General features: G+C 41.5%; 1 protein-coding gene across 1 annotated transcript in view; it reads right to left on the bottom strand.

Moving 5' to 3' along the window:
- The window catches only part of fat2 (FAT atypical cadherin 2), a 172,840-nt gene extending 160,775 nt beyond the window's left edge, over window positions 1-12,065 (bottom strand). The window contains exon 1 of the mRNA XM_055642663.1: window positions 10,350-12,065. The gene's annotated coding sequence lies outside the window, so the exon portion shown is untranslated. The remainder of the gene's footprint in view (window positions 1-10,349) is intronic.
- Between the last annotated feature and the right edge of the window lie 470 nt (window positions 12,066-12,535).

Raw genomic sequence — 12,535 nt, 5'->3', positions numbered from 1 at the left:
GATGTTAACAGAAAAGACCACATTTATTGATGTCTGGCAGAAAAGCAAACCTCTTGCAGCAAATCTTCAATTTTCCCCCTGTATTTGATCATTCTCATATGTTTCCTCATGTTTATTTGTACTGTTCACTCCTTTTGTCTCTTCATTCTAGAGTTACAGTTCCACACCCCTTAACTTTGCCAAACAAAAACAGATAAAGCCAGCATCTTTGCAGGAAGATTGTTCCCGATGTTAGGGAAGTCCAGGACAAGGGGTTACAGCTTAAGGATAAGTGGGAAATCCTTTGAAACCGAGATGAGAAGAACTTTTTTCACACAGAGAGTGGTGAATCTCTGGAACTCTCTGCCACAGAGGGTAGTTGAGGCCAGTTCATTGGCTATATTTAAGAAGGAGTTAGATGTGGCCCTTGTGGCTAAGGGGATCAGGGGGTATGGAGAGAAGGCAGGTACGGTATAGTGAGTTGGATGATCAGCCATGATCATATTGAATGGCGGTGCAGGCTTGAAGGGCCGAATGGCCTACTCCTGCACCTAATTTCTATGTTTTATGTTTCTATCTTCAATTCATTCTTACTACTTATTTAACAGGTTAGTTCATTGGTGAACGTAACTCTGTGTCTATCTGATGTCCATAACTAAGCATGTTCAGCATAGATCATAAATATAGACTGTGGACAATATTTTCCACCATCCTCTTGCCTTCACTAATCACTCCAGGAATGATGAGCATCACTGTAACATACTTCCATCTACTCCTAAAATCAGTCAAGTTAGACTCTCAAGTCTCAAGTTTAAGAAAGATCCCAACCCGAGACATCATCCGTCCTTTCCCTCCACAGATGCTGCCTGACCAGCTGAGTTTGCTTCATCACTTTATTTCTTGCTCAAGATTCCGGCAGCTGCAGTTCCTATGTGGCCATTTTAACTGTACTATGGCAGTACTAGTGAAGGACATACACCACAGCAGATCACAGAGTAACTACTCTAATCTTTAGTCAGGGGGTGGTGTATCTGTGGAATTCTTTGCCACAGATGGCTGTGGAGACCGTCAATGGATATTTTTAAGGCAGAGATAAAGTCTTAATTAATACAGGTGTCAGGGGTTATGAGGAGAAGACCGGAGAATGGGGTTAGGAGAGGGAGATAGATCAGTCATGATTGAGTGACTTATTGGGCCGAATGGCCTAATTCTGTTCCTATCACATGACCACGACCTTATAACCACCAGTCTGTAGTGTTTATGTTGGCCATTAAGAAACTGATTTCATTTTCCAGCACCCAGTCTATAGTTCTATACGTTACAGTTGGTTTTACTCATCGAGATTATTTTTAAATGTGTTAAACATTTCTGTCAATCTTATCCTTTTAAGCAATTTACCCCCAACCCCAACCATTCTAAGAGCTCCTCTAATTTCTCTTACAAATTGCTTAAAACCCACATCCCCTGATAACTGTTCTTTGGACTAATGGATAAAGGTTACTTCTATTTACCATGTCAATGCGTATAATAATTTTGCACTCTCAATTAAATTGTATCTTGACTACCTTCTTGACAATGAAAACAACAGCATCCAAACCACATCTCTCCTCATAACAAGCACGCTGCAGGCCTGGCTGTGTGCTCGCAAATTTCCACTGTGTCTTCTATAAGATTATCACAGCCTTCCTGTAACATAGCAAACCACACACAAGCTTTGGCCAAGAAGTGCTTTAGATGTTTCTAACGTGACCTCTCTGCTCCATAGTCCTTGCTATGGACATGAAAGGCACAGACAGATACCTTCTGAAGTATTTCATCGACTGCATAGAGACGCCACCTAAAATGCTCACCTTCTTTCCTCATTGGAGTTGGCCATGCATTATCTTCTCTGAAATAATCCTCACTGGCTGTCATTGCTTAAAGATAGACACAAAGTGTTGGAGTGTTGAAGTTTGCTTTGCATTCATCCCAAATCATTTTCAGTGATTTTCCCACCACTGATATTAGACTGGCTGGTGTGTAATTATTCAGCTCATTGCTTTCTGTGCTACACAGAATATTTTTGTTAATCATTAGAATGCCATCTCTGAATTTGCTTGCCTTAAACTTTCTCCCTTCTGTTTCCTGATGGAAGATACAATGTTGGGCCTGGTTTTACAGGTTCCAGCAACTAGTGAGCATGGTATTCAAAGAAAATTAACCAAATACCTCACACATTTTTAACGCTTAGAAACATAGAAATTAGGTGCAGGAGTAGGCCATTCGGCCCTTTGAGCCTGCACCGCCATTCAATATGATCATGGCTGATCATCCAACTCAGTATCCCGTACCTGCCTTCTCTCCATACCCCCTGATCCCTTTAGCCACAAGGGCCACATCTAACTCCCTCTTAAATATAGCCAATGAACTGGCCTCAACTACCCTCTGTGGCAGAGAGTTCCAGAGATTCACCATTTTACAATCCACATAGATCCATTATATCCAGTTAGACTTTGCATAATCACACACTATTAAGCTTATTTATTCATTCACAGGATGTAGATTTCAATGCTGGCCCATATTGTCCTATCCTAATTATCCATGAACTGAGGAGAAATATATCACATTGGTGGATTTGTAGTCATAAGCCGGCTAGAATGGGTAGGAGTAGCTAATTTCCTTCCATGAACTAAATGGGCTTTTAATGGCTGACTGCTGGAGTAGTTTTTTTCTCTCACTGATGCTGCTCAAACCAATGAGTCCCCCCATGGTTTCGGCCCAAAACGTCACCTATTTCCTTCGCTCCATAGATGCTGCTGCACCCGCTGAGTTTCTCCAGCATTTTTGTGTACCTTAGTCCCTCCAGAAGTTTTTTTTTCTCTAGGTTCAAGCTGCAGTTTAGTTTAGTGTAGTTTAGTTTAGACGTACAGCATGGAAACATGAAGTCCATGCTGACCATTGATCACTTGTTCATACAAGTTCTATGATATCCCATTGACGCATCCACTCCCTACACAAGTGGGGCAATTTTACAGAGGCAATTCAACCTACAAACCTGCACATCTTTGGGTTGACTCTTGCGAGGAATTCAATGTGTTCACAGGGAGAAGATGCAAACTCCACACAAACACACCCAAGGTCAGGATTAAACCCGGGTCTCTGGTGCTGTGAGGCAGTAGCTCTACCAGCTGTGCCACTGTGCCACCCCAAAGTCTTTTGTGTGTCTGTGCTTTTAATGACAATCTGGTAGTTTTGTGATTTTCATCACTGAGACTATATTTTTTTAATCAGCTGTGTAACCCTGTCCTGGTCTTTAGATGTTGAAACAGCTCCTTTATAAAGGAGCTTATTTGACCTAACATGCCTGTTTTTGCAAAGAATTCATTCTGAGTACCTGTTATGCTTTGCATAATGTGTGCACTTAAAGCAAATAACTTGTTCACATCCGACAATCAAATTGTATCATGTAGCAATGGCAATTTAAACAAATATAGATCAAAGAGATGTCCATTCCTTTCCCCCCCCCCCCCCCCCCCCCCCCCCCCCCCCCCCCCCCCATCAGTCCTAGATCTAACCTTTACATAGTTCTTCAAATTCTATCCAATACAGGAAAGCTAGCTTAAAAATAGATGCCACAAAATTATTCATCATGCCCTATATCGGAACTGCTGGATGTGTTTTTAGAGTAGAATGTAAACAAAAATGAGCCAAAAATATAACAACGGGGGCAGGATAAAAGAGTGATTGGAGAGATGGAATTTCAAGATTTTAAGATGGATTTTAAAAGTGAAGATGAAGATGGAATCTAAGTGTAGGAATGTATCTTTGTATCATCTGGTGGCTAGGGAAACGAGTCCTCTTATTCTACATTCATCCACAGATATCATCCACAGATATTCCTTGAACTGAATGGTAAAAGAGTCCACTGGCTGACCATTGCACAGTATCCCTTTATAGGGCATTTTACAATGTATTATTAAAGGACATAATCCCTTTATAAGTATCTCTTTATACATAAGGCACAGTATCCCTTTAGCATTGTAGACACAAGGAACTGCAGATCCTGGTTTACAAAATAAAACACATTATTTATGTGGAGTAAGTCAATAGTAACTCTGCTGGAGTGACTCAAGCAGGTCAGGCAGCATCCCTGGAGAACATGGATAGATAATGTTTTCGGGTCGGTACCCTTCTGGGGCTGCCTGACCCACTGAGTTACTCGAGGACTCCGAGATCACTTTAGCACTGGTGACCAAAGCCAATTCTAATGATGGCTAATGTTGCTGTTGTCCATGGTGTGATAAAAAGGAAAGAGGAAAAGAAAGGAGGAAAGCACAATGAGCTGGCATTACAGGAATAATAACATATTACACATATTTACTATGTGTAGGAAGGAACTGCAGATGCTGGTTTAAACCAAAGATAGACACAAAATGCTAGAGCAACTCAGCGGGTCAGACAGTATCTCTGCAGAAAAGGAATAGGTCACGTTTTGGGTCGAGACCCTTTTTCGGACTGAGGAAGGGTCTCGAATCGAAACGTCACCTATTCCTTTTCTCCGATGATGCTGTCTGACCCACTGAGTTACTCCAACTTTTTGCGTCTATCCTCATTATTTACGTTTGCTTGAATATAATCAACTTCTGTGCAATATGTCTCAGTACATGATTAGTTTTATATTTGCTGTACGCTTTGATGATTATTGCACATGTGCTCCACATATAAATATCATGTTCTCTCTCAATAACCTAATACTCATTCTGATTTAAATTCATTGCTCATCCCAATCTGTATAACATGTTCAGAACCCTTTGAACATTGGCTGTTTCTACATTACGTTTCTCATAACTAATTTCACAGAGTTTGACTCTCTTGTGCAGTCTTGTGTCCTCAGACACTGTGGGCACAGCTCACAGATAGGAAACTGTCAGGCAGACTGTAGAGGCAACCATGCTCATATCATTCTGATCGCTGCCTTCAACGTTAGACCAAAAAAAGGAGCAAATATATTTCACATTCCATGTCCGTGTGCACACCAAAGCCATATATCATTCATTTTATGAACCTTACATTCATGTGACATACTTTTACATCCTGATCATTTTTTGTCTTGAACATTTAGACCCAGGGCTTGCCAAAAACCACAACTGACACAGAATGCAAACCAATAATTATGTATCATAATTAGTGTGTTTTCTATTAATATGGAACAGAAAAACCACTGTTTCTGAAGCATAAATATGTCATAGAAAACAGCATCCAGAGATGCTGCCTGCTCCACTGAGTTACTCCAGCATTTTGTGTCTATCTTCAATGTAAACTAACATCTGCAGTTCCTTCCTAAAGAAAACAGCTAAATATTATTGATCCATACATACTCCCCCCCCCCCCCCCCCCCCACCCCCGACTTATGCAATAGGCGACTTACACAAACTCACACTTACGTAAGCAGTTCCTAGTGCAATCAAGGCAGTATGTAATTTCAACAACACACTACGATCATTCAAGTTTACATCAGAAACAAGTGGCAATGGCAGCGTTGCTTACCCAGAAGGCCGCGCGCCTCAGAAAGTGCCCCGAACACAGTCGGACGCCAATGAGACAGTTAATACTCTCAGTGACAAACACAAAGTCTTGAAACATAGAAACATAGAAAAGAGGTGCAGGAGTAGGCCGTTTGGCCCTTTGAGCCAGCAACGCCATTCAATATGACCATCTTAAATCAGTACCCCGTTCCTGCTTTGTCCGCATATCCCTTGATTCCGTTAGCTCTAAGAGCTATATCTAACTCTGAATTGGCCTCCATTACCTTCTGTGGCAGAGAATTCCACATTATAGTAACTCACCGGACTAGGCAGCATCTCTGGAGAACATGGACAGGCAATGTTTAAGGTCTTCAGACATAGTGAGTATTTCCGGTCAAGGGGTGTGGATGGTGATTCTGACAGGTGAAATCTAAATGACGTTAAGATTCACGGTGCATAACCCTTACGTAAGTCAGGGCGTATAATTTGACCACTTCAAGGTTTTGTATCAATTTTTGGTTGTTCTAAAGACTTATTACTTCAGATGATTTGCAGATACATAAGTCTATTTATGCTCATTTTCTTCCCATTCGCACATATTATGTCCTAGTTTTGGTCAAGGGACATTGCTTGACAAATATTCTATCTGAACATTGATGTTGGATTTCAGAAACTCAAATCATGGAAAATTTCAAAATGAGCTTCCCAGTACTGTGATCAATTTTGTGTTTGAAGTCGTGAGCAAACAGTTTTGCAAATAACAATATTTCTTTCCTCAAGCAATACTGGTCTGCCTGCATCTCATGAACTAATTTCTGTGATAACAACAGCCAATTAGTTTAAAACTTCACCACCAGCCTCCAGAACATCATCAACCATTTCACACCACGATCTTTGATTTGCGATTCTGTGTACTTAGATGGGGATCGAGGAGTGGGTGACAACATTTAGAAGAGACCTTTTGCAAGTGTGAAACATGCACACTGGGATCTTCTGTTGTTATGTTTATCCTGGGAATGTGGAGCAAACATTCAAAATGATTGCTGGAAAACCTTGTAACCAAAGAGCACTATTCATTACTGTGGGATCCAAGACCTGCTAAGTTTCCCATTTTTGTTGTGCTTCCGTTCTTTCCAACCTCACCTCCCCCCTCTTCCCACAATGGGCGCTTTCAATGCACGGTGATTAGCAACTTGCATTCAATTAGAAAATGTCAGATCCAGCATGTGGTGACTTTTCCAGATTCTCCGCTGTGCCTACAAGGACATGCTTGGCTACCATTCCTCAGGCACAGCCAAGCTCAGTAATCACCAGGTGGAAAAAGACAACCACAAATGCATAACGGGCACTTTTAATATGTTCCATCACCTGCCAGGTGTTATTGATTTCACCTCACCATCAGGAGAAAATACATTCTCTTGTGTTCCATGGAATTATGGTTAGAATCATGGTCATTTTCCAGAACTGAATTTACAATTCGTCACAGTCTGGTTTGGACAGAATAGCATTTGCATCCCTTTCCCACAGACTTGACAAAATGTATTCATTCACCAGTTGACTTTCCAATAGCGGGTTAGCTGAACGGCAGAAGGCAGAGTGGCAATAAAGGGAGCTTTTCTGGTTGGTGGCCAGTGACAAGTGGAGTTCTGCAGGGGTCGGTGCTGGGGCCGCTACTATTTACAGTGTATATCAATGATTTGGATGAGGGAATTGACGAAGGCATTGTGGCGGAGTTTACAGATGATACGAAGAGAGGTGGAGAGACAGGTATTGTAGAGAAAGCAAGGCCTAGATAGAGTGAATGTGAAGAGGATGGTTCCATCAATTGGAGAGGCTTGGACCAGAGGCCATAGTAAGGGTGTCAGCAGTTATGGGGCGAAGGCAGGAGAATGGGGTTGAGAGTGAAAGATAGATCAGCCATGATTGAATGGCGGAGTAGACTTGATGGGCCGAATGGTCTAATTCTGCTCCTAGAATATTTTTGGTACCAAACGGCATTTTCTTTATATTTTAATGAGGTTCCAATTTTTCAAAGAATATTTGTTAAACATTTTTTAGCATATATTTGTCAATGCAAATCAAGTAAAAAATTCATAACATCCATGAAATGGCCCGGATTATGCATATGATACCATAACAGAAACAACAAACGATTATCAAAATTCCAGGTAGCTCATGGAATAATACTGTTCTTTTACTTTTATGCATTCATTTTGCTCAAATGTGCACTCCTATGTTTATTGTGGTGTTCAGATAAATGTTTGAAAGCTTCAGTGAATAATTCCAAATGTGGAACACAATATGAAAGAGAAGGAGATAAAGTTACTGCAAGAAATCGGGTAGGTTTTGACTTCAGTGGCACATAGACTCAAGAAAGACTGATCAAGACTTAGGTGCTCCATTGTTTTGTGTGTTTGAAATCTTATAATAATGTCTAAGATAGCTTGTGAATAAGTTTGAGATTTTTGTACCATTTAATCAGATTGAAATGAATAATTTTTACCCGGTGACGTGGTTTGAGAAGATAATTAAAGAGCATATTAGAAAATGGCCAAGCTACTCAGCAAGTCGGGCATTGGCTACGGAAAGAGAAACAACTTAACATTTCAGGTCTGAAGTGTTTAAGAAGGAACTGCAGACGCTGGAAAATCTAAGGTAGACAAAAATGCTGGAGAAACTCAGCGGGTGCAGCAGCATCTATGGAGCGAAGGAAATAGGCAATGTTTCGGGTCAAAACCCTTGCACTTTTGTCTACCCATTTCAGATCTGAGATCCTTGGTCAGGCTGATTAAAGATTTGACACCTGATTCGTTATCTCTGATGACACAAGGAACTGCAGATGCTGGCTTACAAAAAAAAACACACACACACACACGCAAAGTGCTGGAGTAACTCAGCAGGTCGGGCAGCATCTCTGGAAAACATGGATAGATTATATTATACACCCTTCTATGCTGCCTGTCCCGTTTAGTTACTCCAGCACTGTGTGGGTGTGTTATTTTGTTAACCAGCATCTGCAGTTCCTGGTTTCAACAAAGAAAACAAATCAGGGCTCAGGTCATTGATCAGCCCGACCAAAGATCCCAAACCTGTTTCTCTTTCCACGGATGCTGCCTGACCTGCTGAGTGTTTCCACCATCTTCTGTTATTTCATATTCCTAGGTTGAGAAGGAGTTTCTTCCCAGAGGCAATTTGGACTGTAAACGCCTTATCTCACCAGGGACTAACTCTACAGAACGTTTTTCCTTCCATTATTTATTATGTAAAAGAATACGTGTGTTATGATTGTGTTTATAATTTGTTTGGTTGTTTTGTTGTTTGTCTTTTGCACAAATGTCCGCGAGCATTGCCACTTTCATTTCACTGCACATCTCGTATGTGTATGTGACAAATAAACTTGACTTGACTTGCTTCAGCTGTTTTCTTTCATTTTCAATGGAAGAACAAATTAATCTATTCAATTACTGCAAAACATTTTAAAGGAAAATAAATAAACTCTGGTAGTTATATGGCAACATTTTCACCAAATTGACATCCTAACAAAAAATTAAAATATTTTAGGGTCCAACATAGAAAACATAACAAAAAGTATGCTCACAATTCCTCCCATAAATAGCTTGGTGATTGTGACATGATCACTGATTTTTTTAGTATTGTTGATGGTGATTGAAAGATGTAACACATCTTACACATGTAAAGATCCAAGCACGAACAACATTTTAATTTAACATTTCATCAGAAGAGCCTGGGCAACAGTGCACTGCCACTGGGCTACAATAAAGTGTCTCCAATTCCTAAGGCAATCTACAATGCCCAGGTTCCAAGATCAACCACAAAGTTCTGGTTCACAGTCAAGGCTGTTTCCAACTGAACTACAGCTAACACCCTATTTCTCCAAGTAAAACTCTTTCTCACGCCGCTTTGAACATGCGTTTATATTACAAATGAGGAGAGCGACATGCTTCCTAAACTTAGATCCGACTCCAACTACATGAACTAATTGAGGGGTGTCTGAAGAAGGGTCTCGACCCGAAATGTCTCCCGTTCCTTCTCTCCAGAGATGCTGCCTGTCCCGCTGAGTTACTCCAGCACTTTGTATCTAACCTATTTGAGGGGAACATTTCCGCCGAGGGAAGCTCCCTTAACGACTGTTCTTCTGTCTTAATGGACCCTTAACTCAATTTCCCGTCACCAGATACACATTAAGGGGATCACAGTTTAAGAATAAGGGGCAGGCCATTTAGGACTGAGATGATTAAACATTTTTTCACCCAGAGTTGTGAATCTGTGGATTTCTCTGCCACAGAAGGCAGTGGAGGCCAATTCACTGAATAGTTTCAAGAGAAAGTTAGATTTAGCTCTTAGGGCTAAATGAATCAAGGGATATGGGGGAAAAGCAGGAACGGGGGCACTGATTTTAGATGATCAGCCATGAATATATTGAATGGCGGTTCTGGCTCGAAGGGCCGAATGACCTGCTCCTGCACCTATTTTTCTGTTTCTATTACGTTTTACTTTTTTAAATATCAATGTAGATTGTATCGAAAAATTCCTACAGAAAAGGTGGTTTAATTTTGCAGATTTCAATAACTTTTTTTTTCTCCCAGGTTAATTAAGTTCTTTAAAATTAAATCCCAAATGACATTCAATGCGCTCGCAGGAGATTAGCGCTTTAGCCGTGAAACAATTCTTCTCTAACTTGCTGCAAACTCTCATCAGGTACGACTGTCCTGAAAGATTATCTTTGGTAAAGAACCATTTCACAACTTCAGAGCGCGGCGCCGCATATTTCAATTTCGAGACACCGACGTCGAGCAGGCATGAGAGCAGCAACTTCTTTTTGTTTCACAGGTGAGAACCATTTACCTGGTGCGGAGTTGCTCCAGGAGAACTCGTCTTCTGTGTTCCCTGTCCTGCTTGCGATCGCAGCCCCTCAGTTCCCCCGCCTCTAGGCAGACTTCAGTGGCATCCTTCAGTACGATGCTCCCGCTCCTCCCAGTACAATTTCTCCATGCATTCTGCAGTCCCAGTTCCGTAAGCTGTCATGGGAAAGACTTGGCTCCGAGATCGAAAACCTGGAGCCTCCTGGAACCTCGTCAAAGCTGGAGAGGAGCCAACTCATCTAGAATACTGATTCGCCGGACAAATAGCACAAGCATTTCATTTACCTTAATTTTTATTTAAAAAAGTACTTCGCCAAAGCGAGTTTTTTTTAAACACTATACGATGCTTATTGGAGAAGTTGAAAAAAGTGATTTTGAATCTCTTATTACAACGACTGATCATGCCCACTCACGTCTTGTCAATGACTTTATTTTAAATATGACTTAAAATGTAACTCTAAGGGCAGTTAATGTACAGATAAGCAAAGATCTAATTGAAAAATCCTGTAAAAGATAAAATGACCTTATGTCCCATTTTTCTTTATATGGTTTGGAATTGCAGAGACCAAACCTTTACCACCTCAGACAGCTGAGGAAATTCAAAGTCTCTCTGAGGATCCTTCAGTGCTTCTACTCTGGGGCTGTAGAAAGCATCTTGTCCGGCAACATCTCAATCTGGTTTGGGAACCGCTCTGCCCAGGACAGGAAGGCTCTGCAGAGAGTAGTACGTTTGGCCGAACGCACTGTGGGAACTACACTCACCCCCCTGCAGGACCTATTCACCAGGAGGTACAGATCCAGAGCCAGCAACATTATAGGGGACCCCTGTCCACCCCAGCAACGGACTGTTCCAGCTGCTACGGTCAGGCAAACACCTCCGCTGTCATGCTGTGAAAACAGAGAGGATGAGACGGAGTTTCTTCCCACAGGCCATCAGGACTGTAAACTCTTGTCTCACCAGGGACTAATTTACTGTACTAATTTACTGTTGTGTTGTGTCTTTAAAAAAAAAAAATTCTGACATGTAAATAATGGTTCTGTTCTATTCTGTTCTGTAGTTTTTGCACAATCCGCAGGCATTGCCACCTTCATTTCACTGCACATCTTGTATGTGTATGTGACAAATAAAGTTGACGACTTGACTGAGAGACTAAGGATATTTGGACATGGATATGCAGAGATTGGAGGGTTATGGATCATGTACAGGCAGGGGAGATTGCTTTATCTTGGCAACATGTTTGGCATGGACATTGCGGGCTGAAGGGCCTGTTCCTGTGCAGCGCAGTTCCATTCCCTATCACACTGGAATATCTCATTTGTGTTTCAAGGCAGGCAATGTGGAAGATTCTGAGAAAATAATTCCCTGAAAGTGGCAACACAAATTGATAGAGCAGCAAAAAAGCCTACGGTATGCTTTCCTTCATCACTTTGGCCACTGAGTTTCGGAGTCAGGAAGTGATGGTGCAGTTTTATAGGACTAATTTTGCCACATTTGGAGGATTGGTCGCTTCAAAACAGAAAGGATGTGGAGGTTTTGGAGAGGGTGCAGAAGGGGTTTACCAGAACGCTGTCTGGATTAGAAGATATTAGCTGTAAGGAGAGGTTGGACAAACTTGGATTGCTTTCTCTGAAGCTTCAGAGGCTGAGGGAAGACCTGATAGAAGTATATAAATTATGAGAGAAATAGATAGGGTAGACAGTCAGAACCTTTATCCTGGGTGGAAACGTCAAATACTCAAGGGTGTGACTTTAAGGTGAGAGGGGCAAAGTTTAAAGGAGATGTGAAGGGCAAGTATTTTACATAGAGAGGTGGGGGCCTTGAATGCACAGCCAGGGATGGTGGTGGAGGCAGATATGATAGTGGTATTTAAGAGGCATTCAGATGGGCACATAGATGTGCAGGCAGTAGAGGGATATGAATCATGTACAGGCAGAGCTGATTAGTTTAATGGCATCATGTTCGGCATGGATATTACTGGCCAAGGGGCTGGTTCCGATGCTGTACTCTTTTGACTTCTAGGATTCCCACTCAGGTTACATTACCCAACGATCTGGCCAGATAACAAGGTTGAGGATTTATCTGGATTTGACTCGGATACTTCAGTTGTTAAATGGTTCAAAATAATTCATAGAAGAAACAGGCACAAAGAAGATGGCATCTTTGGTGAG

This window comes from Leucoraja erinacea, chromosome 11 (genome assembly GCF_028641065.1).
Source record: "Leucoraja erinacea ecotype New England chromosome 11, Leri_hhj_1, whole genome shotgun sequence".
NCBI lineage: Eukaryota > Metazoa > Chordata > Chondrichthyes > Rajiformes > Rajidae > Leucoraja > Leucoraja erinaceus.
The sequence above is the reverse complement of the archived record's forward strand: the minus strand, read 5'-3'. Positions and strand labels throughout refer to the sequence as shown.